The following is a 14,474-nucleotide window of genomic DNA, read 5'->3' as shown; positions in this document are numbered from 1 at the left end:
GTGTATAGCTATAGATTTTTGAATTTTAATATATATTTTTTTTAATTTTAAAATATGATATATTTGGAATTTAATTTCAGAATTTTTTTTAAATTTCCGTTTATTCTGAACAACTCTTGATTTTTGAAATTATTTCCCAAAAAATTTAATTTTTTTGTAAACATCCCTAGATTTTTGAACTTTTTTTTTCAAAAAATTTAAATCTGTTTCCAAAAAAATCAATTTTTTGCAAAAAGATATGGATTTTTGAAAAAAAATTTCCTCAATATTTTTAGTATAAATTTTTATGCAAAACATTTGTGATTTGAAATATTTACCAAAAAATTTTTTTGTGTATAGCTACGGCTTTTTGGGAATTTTTTCCAGAAAAATTTATATTTGAAATTTAATTTTAGAAAAATTTTCTGCAAATTCGAAAATGTTATATATTTGAAATTTAATAATATTTTTCAATTTTTTTTCCAAATAGATTTTTAGAACTTTTTCTCTGAAAAATTTTATAATTTAATTTTTTTTTCAAACTTTAAAATATTATGAATTTGAAATTTAATTTTAGAAACTTATTTCCTAAAAATTTCAGTTTTTTTGTGAACAGATCTGGAGTTTTGGATTTTTTTTCCAAAAAATTCAATTTTTTAAAAATAGCTATGGATTTTTGAAATTTCTTGTTAAAAAATTTAATATCTGAAATTTATTTCTAATAAATTTTATCTTTGAAATTTATTTCTAAGAAATTTATATTTGAAATTTAATTTTAGAATTTTATATTTGAAATTTAATTTTAGAATTTTTTATTTGAAATTTAATTTTAGAATTTTAGTTCCAAAAATTTTGAAATTTCAAAAATTCAAAAAATTAATTTTTTTAGAGTAGCTATAGATTTTTGAAAGTTGTACAAAAAAAATTTATATGGGAAAAAAAAATTGTATTCTTTTATATATTTTTAAAAGAAAAATCCAAAACAAAGCTCCTCTCAAAATATACCCAGGAGGGCTTGTAGGTCCTTGGCGTCAATAGTAAGACTGACCCAATTTGATTTAATCATATAGATATGTGTCACAAGAATATTTTGATTTAAAAGACTATATAACATAATATTTTAAATAAAATATGTCCTTTTCTATTATATTTTATGATGATGTTTAATTTTGGCTACTTAAAGCAAAATTAACGGCTCTTACAGAAGGTTAATAAGAACAATTTGACTATAATTTGTCGAAAAATAACAATGTAGTCCATACTCAATTATAGCATGTTTTTCCTGGACGGGCCATATATATTTTTTTTAACTATGGCAAGCTCAAGGTTGTACGATAACGCGTGTACAACTGATGTTTGACTTCCACCACGCCTATAATATTGACGTCATGGTAAATTGTGTGTTTTGTCAAAATCTGTTTTTCTTGCCCAGCAGTCGGTACGATACATTAAATCGCAAATCTTAGCAATATTGACGTCATAGACAATGAGTAGTTACGTGTTTTGTCAAAATCTGTCTGCCTTTACCAACAGTCGGTGCAATACATCAGATTGAAAATTCTAGCAAGCCCGATTACGTGATGGTCTAAGCTTGTATTTCTATTAACCTTGGACTAGCTGAGCCTTAGCTAAAGAAGTTCAATGCTGCATTTTTTAAATCTTAGATCAAGTAGTCACAAATTGTAAAATATAATAATATATTCCAAAATGAGGCCTGGGTAAAAATGAAAACAAACAAAATATCATTTAATAATATAGATAACTAGCAAATGTTTACCTGGCGTTGCTCGGGCCAACGAGGGAAGGGTAAATCACACTGAAAATGGTCAAATTAATTGAGAAAATTAAAAAAATATTCAGAATATATTTTTATTCTTAGGAATAAATATAATCCTCATAATTCTAATTCTCTTGGATTCTTCACACTATATCAATCCCGTTAAGTAAGTAAGATAATCCACAAAGTCTCATCAATGCACCCCAAAAAAAAAAAAAGAAGAAATAAATAAATAAGTATACTCTCCTTATTGCCTCTTGTAACCTGAGTAGTAGGATTAATTTAAAACAATATATATTGTGTTATAAACTTTAAATAACATACCAACACATCCAAAAAATTGTCTAGATAAGAAGTTCACTTCAAAAAAAAAAAAAAGAGTTATGAAGAATAATGATGTCGATAACTGGATCATTTTGCAAATATTGCAAAATTATGCTATAAAATGTTCCAAAAATTGAAAATACATAACAAACTGTTTGGAGTCTAGGATTTTTTGTCCAAAATCGGCTCATCCGTTCATTTCTTTAGAAATTTAAATTTAAGGCTTATTGATTTCTTCGTGTTTGTTCGTTCACGACTACCACGTGACCTTTTTGTCTAAATTTATTTGGCAGTGGAAATCATGTGGTTGTTGTTTCGATCCTTTTCGATTCAATATGCAAACCAAGTCCTACCACTTAATATATACTTTACTTATAATTGTTCGGAACTAGGCACTAATATGCATACAATATTTATATTGAATAAAATATATGAATATGTATACAGAAGAAGAGGCAATATCGATATTGGGAGGAAAGTGATGTGATGCAGACTTACATATACATTATTTTCGTATTAGTTTGTCAAATATACTACTACAAGATTTTAAAATTAAACAGTAAGGTAATATTTGTTAGAAGAGATAACCTTCATAGAGGTTTTAGATACTTTTAAGCCCACAAGTAGATTTGACGGAGTTGTACTATAGAGATAAAATACATACAATGATTACGTTGAGCAAATGCAAGGATTTTTTTTAGAGCTGAGAGTTAGTTGACCAAAACAATGGAAAATATTTGTTTTATTTATCCATCAATCACTCCAGATCTTGTATGATATCATTTAAATCTTATATAAAAACTGAAGAGTTCTACATAAAAAGATATAATTAAACGTAAAATAAACTAAGAGTCGAATATAAAAATATTTGAAGCGTACTCTAGGCTGTTAACATATCAATTTATTAATAATTGCTACTATGATTGAAATGCTTAGGTGAACTACAACGGCATCAATTTCTTTGTTTGTTATTTCAATAGGTTGTAACTTGTACCCACAAAATTAAAATCCAATCGATTTGAAAATTACGTGAGCATTTCATGTTTTTTGGAGTCGGATTCCAAAACAAAACAAAAATTATCTACAAGGTAAGGTAGCAAAACATGTACCGTTAACTAATGTTTATTTTCTCCTTTCTATGAAAAGGCTTAGTGATTAATTTTTGATAATCTGTTTCCAACGTCCTTTTTATATAAACAAGCTAAACTAATTATTTAGTCATTTCATCATCATGAGCCAGCAATATGCAAAAGGAAGCGCTTCTCAGATCTCCTAGATGCTGGAGTTAATATGATGAAGATAACGGACATTCTTAAGTATTCCAGGATCCTGATTTTTAAGTTGGCCAAGATGAAAAGAAATGGAAAAGGCGTTTCCAGGATGTCAGGAAGAGGGGGAGGGGGTATAATTTAAAGAGGGATACGAAGTTCTTTTTTAGGTTTTGAGAGAAGAATATAAAGGAGGATCCCACCAGGTCGATAAATTGCCTCGCCAACGACTACTCTGTGGCTCCTAGGACCATCAGGAGGTCTATAAAGCCCATATTAGGATTTATTTATTTAGGAAGGATCCCATACCACCTTCTGACAGAGGGCATGAAAGCCAGAAGGCTCGAGAGGTGCAAGAAAATCGTCACACGCATCAAGGCAAATGGGTCAATTGTAAAAATTGAACCGCCAGGACGACTGCTGGTTTGCGGAAACAAAAGAAGAGGTCCACGGGCCTTACCACCCAAATATCCGGTCCAAACAATGGTCCTCGGAGTTGTGGCCTCTGATGGAAAGAAGATGTCTTCGTTCTTTTTCATGGCTGGACATAAAATCGGCTAGGATGCCTACTATAAAGTGCTTAGGTTCACCATCTTAACATGGCTGAAGACTAGTTACCCGTAGGGTAACTACGTGTGGGCTCAGGACGGCGCCTCCTGTCACACGTCCGCCAATTGGCAAAAGTTCTGAGTGGATAAGCCTCGATACTAGTCCAAAGAAATATGGCCCCCTTGCACACCATATTTGAACCCACTGGACTTGGGGCACTTTGAAGAGGGAAACCAACAGGACCTCGCCCCCAAATATAGACTCACTGAAGTCCTCCATAGTGGTTGTATGGGACAACTTGTCATAAGTGTTTGTCATCAACTCCTGCATGACCTTCGGAGGACGTTTAAAGGCTGCGATTGATAATGAAGGTGGCCATATTTTTTGAAAAAAAAGATTTGAAAAAACCTTGTCTACATGGTTTGTTAACCTTATTTTTTACCTATTATTGAAAACATAAAGTTATTGATTTGTTTCTTAATCCCTCTCTCGAGTCCACATTTTGCTGCCTTGCTCTGTATATAAATTATTTGTTTAATAAAAATGATTCTAATATTCATTTAGTTTGTTACCGACTGAATGTTCTTTCCATAAAATACTATTTTCTTCGCACATAAATATATTATATCAAATTAAATACTCAACTTCATACTATGCCATCGATTTTTAGTTAGAGTATAGTTTTAAATTGAAAGTGTATTTTAAATTGGTCGGAAAAACAATATTATACTTTCTTAAATGATTATTCTTAAATTGAAAATATCTGCTTGATTTAATAATAATTCTTATGGTTGTTATAAATTGTTTGTACCCAGTAAATTAAAAAAGTAATTATTAAATTTTATTTATCCAACTGCAGAATTAACAATAAATTATGTATAACTAACTTTCTTATTTTCACATTAACGAATACTAATATATATTTGTAATATTGAAATAAATAAAATAATCAATATTAATATCGATACTAAAGATTTTACATGTTTTAATGGTCTTTTTAGGTATTGAAAGTTTTCTACGTTTTTTTAAAAAGGACGTTCTTTAATATCTACAATCCACATATATGCAAAGGTATATTAGACTGTCTCGACTCTCAATATCAGGTTAGTATTCCTTCTCTTTCTCAAAGACCTTTTATGCCAGGAACATCCAAAAAACTAACTTTGGCTAAGTTAAAGGCCTCTCCAGACATTTTTGGGACGATATAGGCGAGTGGTTGGGGAACAAGGGTGAATTAGCCCAAATAGTGAAATTTAAATTTTTTTGGGGGTAATAGGACCACTAATTCCTAGTGTTAAATCAAATAAATAACATTTCTCTATAGGGGTGTCCGGAGGGAGTGGGCTGGAGCAGCTGTAGGCCCTCCCAAAAAAAATTGATTTTTGGTTCAAAATTGGGCATTTTTGTTCTTCTTGTAGGGACATAATATCGTTAAATTGATCTTATTTGAAGTGATAGTTGTTGTACAAAAATAAGATCGTAACTTTTGATAAATCCCTAAAACAGCAAATTATAAAATTTAAACCTCTTAGACATAAATAATATCCTATTATGGCATAAATGACATCATAGGGAGCAGAGGACACAAATTTGAAAAAAATAAAAGTAATCTTTTTCTTTTTGAAAAAATGGTGACCTTTTCCAAAGAAATATTTGTTTTCTAAAATAAGTCATCAACAGAATTCTTTCAAAAAGACCACAACAAGAAGGCCTTTGAATGGGGGTTCTTTAAGAGAGGGAAGGGTTAAAAATTACGTTTTATAAATGGTCCTAATCCCCCATGTTAGTTTTTTGACCAAGGGGGGTATTAACTTAAAAGGGAACAAGTTTAATAGCAATAATATGAATAATCATGCGATATATAAAAACCTCGTAAAACTCTTATTATTTCTTATACTTTTTATGCACAGCGGCACCTTTTTGAAGACGGTGTTGGAAAAATAACCCTATTTGTTAATACCTCACTAAAATAGCATGCATATTTAATTTAATAACAATTTAATCATCTTAAAAAATGAATATACAATATTTCAGTAATTACATAATGTTGACTTAATTACAAAAGTTACTACTAAATAAATTTGCTGAAATGCATCTTACTTTTAATTTCAAACTGTGATTCGTATATACTGGATAAAGATGAGCTGAGTGGTATAGATACACGTATTCATTATCAATTAATGATATATATACATGTGTAGTATCTATATTAATGAGGTAAAGTGTGTCTGTATGAATGTATGTTTGAATGAAAATCAGTCATTTTTGATCTACTCAATAGACAATAACAATCTAGAACTATACTAATCATATATCAAAGGAGTTTTACAACGGCTGCGTTGTGTGTATACAGGGTGTACTCTGATGTATATGTTTCCTAATGTATATCATATTCATGTTCACATTTTTGATCTAAGAAATAACAATGGAGTTATGTTATTAATGAAATCTGGCAGGCGATATGCATTCTTTATAAAGCATGCGTAGCTATATTGTATATAGGTAGAGACTAAAATACTCTATGGTTCATCGGTCATAATGTCAATTTTTGTTTAAAAAAGGATAGTATGAATAATGTTTTCTTGAATATCCTGACGTTTCTTTATATTAGCTACAAGTAACTTATAACGAGGAGGAAGGGCGGATGAGGAAATATACCAGGACATCTGCGAGAATTACTCCGATATCGATCCTCAATTGTACTCAAAGTCCAACAAAGACTAACAGTTATAACTCCGCAAAAAATCCTCAGGGGTACTCTTTGTCTTTTATGAGCACACAAAAAAGTTCAATCTGTTTTTTTATATATCCAGAATACCTTTTTTTTAGTAGAAAACTCAGGAGTTAAATAATAATGACAACACCTGGGGAAAAGAAAATTCACTCTTCAGGTTACCACCTCTAAAAAAATGGAAGAGCAAAAAAATGCAACTAATTAGCATCACTAGTCAATAGTCATCTACCTATTATACCGACAGACTTGACTGTTATTTAAGTTATCAAAATATGTACACTGGGCTCCGAATATTTTGTCTGTAAAGGAAGAGGAAGTTTTTCTATAAATTTCAAGGTTAAAATGATACATAATAGGTATAAAATTCAATTATTTTTTTTTTTAAATACTTCATTATCTTTTTACATGTAGCTGATCTATTTTTACAATACACCATACTACACATTACCATTTTGACAAATATATTCCAATTATTTGCTATTTATAATAAATTCTTAAATTAAGCCCACAAAATAGTGAATAAAAATCATCTAAGACCTCTCAAAAAGGTATTTATGGCAGTTGATAATTTTAACCCTATCAGCAACAAGAAGAACAAAACATCCTCTTCTTTTCCCTGCACTTTTCCTTGAGTGTTTGAATTGATTCCATTAAAAGGGTGAGTTCCATAGTTACTTACTTACTTTTAGACAAAGATTCATGGTTCTTTCATTGCCCCCTAGCGGGTAAAAGTATAATCATAAACAACTTGATTTGAAAAATTGTGATATCTTGTTCATCATTTCGCCCTTTTGTTTATAGTTTAGATTCCTCCCTATTTAGAAAACTAAATAGCAAGCAAGGATCACTATAGTTTATAGTCATATCTGTCAGTCAATATTTATATCAGTTCTCAAAATTACCGTATTTTTATCACGAGGATTATTGTACTTTTCACAGTTCTAGGTAATTTATCACTTATATTTTCGCCTCTTATAATTTTGCCACTGGTAATTTTTGCAGCAAGACATGTAGTCCGCCTTTTAATGTTTGTATATTATCGGTTCAAACTTTACTGTTATATCTCAATCAGAGGATTAATCATATGGGAGAAGAAGAAAATAGGAAAGCAGTGATTAAGTAATGAAAAAGAAGTCCTCTGTAATCGTGTACAACTTATATTTTATAAGGAGAAGGAGTAATGAAACACGGCTTTGGGATGATGAGTCTATTTCAATAGGACTCATTGACTTGTGGCACGTTAATGAATCACAGTCGTGATCTAAGTTGAGGCTTGAAGAAATGGAAGAAACTCCATCGATAGAATGAAAGGAATAATTATTGATGAATCATAGCTATTGACAGAAAATTGTGGGTGACCACTTATTTCTCTACCATATCGACTTTTACTATCAACGAGATTAAATAGCTTACAATGAATATCTCTTTTCTTAGATTCATCTCACTTGGTCTTTTTCTGATCCATATGGAGAGTGCACGTATTTTCAGAAAATACAAAGGTTGACATATAAAATTATCTTTAGTATATACCTGTATGTGGTAAGGAAAACTGCTTGATTTGATAAAAGATTATAGGTAATAATCTTATTAATTATTCGACTAAACATTTTTAATTTGTGAATCTATCTCATGTATTCATGAACAACGTTTACCATATATTTGTCTCCTTGCCTCTGATTGTTTTTTTATTCGGGAGAGACGCCTAAACAAGATTCTCATCCTCATTTAATGTTTTAGATGATTTTTCGTAAAGAAGCTCAACCCTTCTTTACGAAGCCTCGATAGTCACAAAGGACTGACTCATGAATAATTGGAACAGATCATATCGTTTTGTATTTTGATCTTTTAAGTATCAAGTGAATGAATATTAATTTGAATTTAATCAATTATTGAATTAGTTTTCGAGTTTAGTGTGATACTGATGGATGATGAACATAGAACTAAAGGGATGTTCAATAGAGTCTCAACTACATAATAATGGTTTCCTCATTTTAAGGATTTGTGTGAGGATTATGTGTTAACTATTATTCAAAAAGCATTATTATATAATTTTTACAGACATACTCAATTAGAGTATATACAAAAAATTGTAGTTATTATTTGTATTTCTGAATACTGACCCATTTAAAAAAATGCATAAATAATAATAATATTTTTTTTTATTTTACCATATTTATTACATATGTAACTGCAAGGAACTCAATAAATATTCACTATGAGCAGAATTGAAGCTTTTTAATTATGTGCCATATTTTTTTTTTAAAAGATTTTTTAAATTCTTTGAATTTTTGTAGGATATTATATTTTAGATGTTGTTAAACTAATGACCGTTTTCACATTTGGATTTCATTATCCACGTTAAAATAATGAATGCTCTTTTATCATTGTATCCATTGTAGCAATAAAACACTCCACCAAAAATCCACCTATTAAGAAATTGGAGGCACGAGACATCAGCTCTACTTTAATCTCATAATATTTAGGCTTAGAAGGGCTTGATAAATGGCAATAGTCTCCATCAAAAAGAAATATCTCTAAATTATTATTCTCTGAAACGGGATGTATTCTTGCTGTACACAGAGGGGATTCGCATTACCAATAAGTTTTTACTACGAATTTTTTATAAAGTCTGTAAATGTAATTTTGACCATCCATTAACTTTGAACATCCTCTATTACTTTTTACCAAGTTTTCAATTTCATTATCAATTTTTAACTTCACACACTGAGTAACATTGATATATATATATATCAATGTTACTTAAGAATGGGATATCCTAATCCGTATAATATGAATTAAGATGATCTTAGAGTTTTAGATAGTTTATAACTTTAGTATATTATTCCGTCCTTTGTATATAGTTTCAGAAAATTATGTGTGTAGTTTCAGAAAATTATGTATGTAGTTACAGAAAATAATAATAATAAGAAATAAAGACTAGAGGCTCCACATATATGTGAACTTATGTTACACATGGGTAACATTTGTAACAAATGATTTTCAGCTACAAAAAGTTGACGATAACTCAAAATTGAAGGAACATTTATAAAATTTTAAGTGTAGAATTCAAGGTTTTCCCCGGTTTAGATTCAGCGGTTCTATCGGTCCCGTTTCTTTTATTTCAACGGTCTCGGTCTAGGTTCAGCTTTATCGATACTGTTTCCGATCTTCGGTCTCGGTTCTTTTTTATATAGACTCAGTTGGGTAACAGGCATTTAAAACATGTAGCGTCACTAGAAAATTTGTACCCAGGGTATTGCATACAACCAGGGCCACAGCTACCTATTATGCTGTTCCAGCATGTGCCCCAAAAAATAAGGCTGCACAAGAAAATAGTTTTCCAAGTCGGGGCCATGAGGGGGGTAGAGAATTGAGGATTGCTTTCAGTCTACATATACATAGTACACGTGTTTCGTATAAAGGGGGTCTTAGCTAAGAATGTATTAGTGCTGGGTTGTCTTGGTTTAGTAAAAGTTTGGAAACTCTCACTTAAGACATATAATAGTAGCGGACCTGGATCCATAATCTCAGGGGTGTCCACAGGGAGCGGGGTCTGTATAAATATGCCTAAAGGACTTAAGGAATAATAAATGTATTATAAAAGTCAATACGCGTCTGGAGATTTAAAAAAGTATGAAAAGAGATTGTTTTATATATTAAAGCCCTAATATAAGCTAATTTGAATCATATTCACCTTGAATTTCATACCCAATGCCCAATACAGTAGTTTTTCCTTTGATAGGGTAACTCACAAGCTTTGATCCTATAACTGGACTCCATTCACCTGATGGCAGAATACTCTTTTTTCTTTGATCAATTTCGTCTTTTTAAATTTTTTGAAAAAAGACAAAATAGCCTCAATTCTCGTACTGAGTTGTGTTGATGAGTTGGCTTCTATAAACATCGTCAAATAATTGGTGGATAGATAAATTATATGGGATTTGTAATAAAATAAAATAATACAAACACCATGCTTTTGCTTAATTTTTGATGTCTAATTCTTCTATAGCCAAACAAAACAATAGAGGAACAGTTGGACATCCTTGACGACATCTTCTATTTAACATTATCGGATTACTTTTTTCTCCGTCTATATTAATTGTAGAGGTCCTTTAAAGAGTAAAGATCAAACAGGGTTGTAAAAACTCTTGGGGAGAAATTTCTTCGTAGTATGGAGAATGCGGTCATGATTTACTATCAAGTTAGGGCGCCATATCCAGTCCTACTTTTTACAGAATGGTTCGTACTTTGGATATTTCGAGAGACATCTGACATCTTTCTTCCTTTTAGGAAACCTTTCTGATGTGTACCAATCTTCTTATTCAATACTGAATCTGCAATTACTCAAAATAAAATTCGATATGTCTCATTTAGCACTGTTATCGGCCTCCAGTGACCAATGTAAGTCCCATCTCCTTTTTTTTGGAACTAATACAATTACTCTCTCTTTGATTGATCTATGAAGCTTTCCGTATCTTTCCATAGATTTACCAACACATGGTAAATATGGAACAATTTCATATTTAAACAGAGAATAAACTTTTCCTCCAGGAGCTTTGTTGTCCTTAAAGTTATATTTAATGCAGTTCAATATTATTCCAGAATAAAAAATAGGAGCCGTATACTTATTACAATATTTACGAGAGGGAATTCTCTCCCCAACCATCAAGCACTGAAAATCTTTTTAAAACATTTTAATATATCTGTCATGTAGTCAAAACCTCACCATTATAGGTAAATTATGTTTTAACTTTTGAGGGTTTTTGTGTTTCGTTTAATTTCATTCTTCTAATTCTTCGACTGGTGTCATTTTCTGTTGCAACAGTATTAGCTCCCCTCCGTGCATCATTTTTATCTTTTTATGAATATACCATTGATAACAATAATATTCCGAAGAAAAACATTGAATTGTTTGTTATGATTTTTACTAAAAATAATTAACTATAATTTTGATGCAAAGGGATTAAAATAAGTGTATATGTAGATGCTTCATATACAAAATAAAAGATTAGTAGAACTCCTAAGCGATTCTTTTTACGGAATATTATTGTATCTCTACTCACCCAACCTAAACATGATATAATATTTAAATTTCTAAATAAATATTAAAAACACAATTGACCAAGAATAAATCAAAATCAACATTTTTTAAAAACAATTTTTTTAAATCATTATAGACTTTATTGTAAATCTAATTTCTCAAAAAAATTTTAAAATATCAAATTTCAAGATGAAATAAAAAAATATATTATTTAGTTTGTGCTCATAGCTATGTGTGTTATGGTGACTAATTCATTCGTATATTTTTGCTGTTCCATTCCTTGTTAGTGGAATCCATGTCAAGTACCTATGCTATTATGTAATTTCAAGACCTTGGTGATAATAAATAGAGAATTGGGACTCCAGTCAATTAGACTGATCATTTTTCAAAGTGAATCCTTGCCCTCACTATAAGTATTATTTATACTTTATTTATTTAAAAATATGTATATATATATAGATATTTACTAAAGTGTTTGCTTTTGTTCATAAGTATATTGACTTAGAGTAGTTTATATTATATCCAATTAACTCAATTGCTTATTCTTTGTCAAACAAGGACAGTGGTTGGATTGTATAGGTATGTATTGAAATAATATGCATTTAAATCCAGTTTGCATGATGTTTTTGCAAATGAATTGTGACGTAACAATATGTAGATGTAGTTTTTTACATAATATTTCGGAAAGGTTTTAAAAATTCAAACAAAGTATGGGTAGATTAAACTGATATTTAAATTTATTTTCTTCCTTGAAATGTTGGAGGGACTTCTTGAAAAAATCTCCTTACGAAAGGTAATAATGTCTAGCACATCTAAAAGTGTCCAAAATTGAGCTGATCATCTCGAAAGTTCTTTTAATCCTTTACACCGCGCTTACAAATGGGTCTCCTATAACCCCTGGTTTAGACTACTTGAGAAGTTGTTTGAATAAAAAAAGAAATTTCGAGACTCTTTAAGCACCTCCTTGTTTATAAACAACACAACAACATATATATAATGAGGAAGCAGAGTTCAGATGAGGACAAATCAATTAGTGGGGCTGTCAATAATTGCAAAGCTTTTATAGCTCAACAGCTCACAGAAGATAGGGGGATTGACCCAAGAAATCTAAGGACTATCTTAATATCGGCTGCAGCTAGATACACCACTTAATCTCTGAGGATTCCCCAATCGCAAGATTCATCGTGGAATTATGGCGCCTAATTACATAATTAAACTTTTTCCATCGATATAATTTCGGTATGAATGTACTCCTAGAATGATTATTCGGCGATATAAGAAGTATAGGAAAGAAAATATTGATGGAGTTTGATTTTTCATTTCCTATTTTAGTTATTGACAAAACACGCAACCAATCATCTACTATGACGTCAATATTAAAAGCGTGGCAGAAATCAAACATCCGTCGTATACGCGTTATGGTATAACCTTGTATTTCTATTAACCTTGGTTTTGCGTTTTTTTTTTGTTTAGTACATTAAGTATTTGATTATGTATATTATGTGATTATATAAAACTTTGTTAGTTTGATTATTTGATTGTTTTTGAGTTTATTAGGTCTTTTAGAAGGGAATTTTTAGCTAAAATGTTAAATGATGTTTTATTATACAAACGCAAAAAAATCCAAAAATCACCTAGATATATAAAAAATATCTGAGTTTGTCACACTCCCCCCCCCAAGAAAAATCATGTTTACAGTCCTGAACACCATTATCTATTTATGATTACATTTCTTCTCCTAATCATAGGGTGTAAAATACATAAAATGTTGGGTTTATGTACCTAGATATCATGAAATTCATTTGTAGTTAATTCATCTGTGTTCCCTAATTCCTAATAAAGACCTCCATGTGACTCCAATCCCCTCATATTTTAGTGATGAGATGTCAAAATTAATTATAAAATTTATAATTGTAAAGAAAAGTATTACGATGAGACTATTGATTTATGGAGATATGAAGTTCTTCAGTAATTATAGAACGGTGTTGATAATTTTTGGACCTACCCCCTCCCCTCAATCATGAAAGTTAGCAACGTTTCTGGAGATATGTAACGCATGGGCAAAAAGACAAGGCTTAAAAAAGGAAACACTTTTTTTTTGGTCCAAAATTGTTGTGTTTTTTTTAAAATTATTATTATTTGTTTTATGGAGCCGAGTCCCAATAAAACTTTTCAAGCCATTGCTTAGCTTGAGTATTATTTTTTCTCATAACGAAGCATTGTAAAATTAAACACGTGATTGTCTTTGATCCATTGTTTTGAAAATTCTAAAATTAGCGTCAAACTTAGAAAAATAACTCTCAAACTAAGGAACAGACTGTCATGAAATTTCAACAGCTATATTTTGAAGGTTGGTAAAAAAGCCCCAACTATTTGTGAAGCCAGGACTTTTCACCCAATGTATTAGTACGTTTGTACCTTAGTGTATCATAATTAGTCATTCCATTTGTGAAAAGGCTCCATATACCTGAGTTGTATCAAAGTAAGTAAGTAACTACAGCATTTACCTTAAATGTCAGGTATTCCTTTCTTGAATTATATTGATAGTTTGATACACACAGGTCACGCATTTTATTGTTATTATAGGCCTCATTTATCTATCCAAGATGATGATTTTTCTCTCAAATATATTTAAAAGGTCGTAAAGTAGTCTTGAAGTATTATTTGTTCAGGTATATAGAATATTTCACATAGTAAGGAGGAGGTTAGGGAGAAATCACATTTTTGAGAAATGTAAATTTCTCTTTTTTTTTGTTATTATCACAAGATCGGTATGATAATGTCTTAAACCTTACTAAAACA

The sequence above is a fragment of the Lepeophtheirus salmonis genome, chromosome 6 (assembly GCF_016086655.4).
Source record: "Lepeophtheirus salmonis chromosome 6, UVic_Lsal_1.4, whole genome shotgun sequence".
In the NCBI taxonomy this organism is placed as follows: domain Eukaryota; kingdom Metazoa; phylum Arthropoda; class Copepoda; order Siphonostomatoida; family Caligidae; genus Lepeophtheirus; species Lepeophtheirus salmonis.
This window is presented reverse-complemented; position numbering follows the sequence as displayed.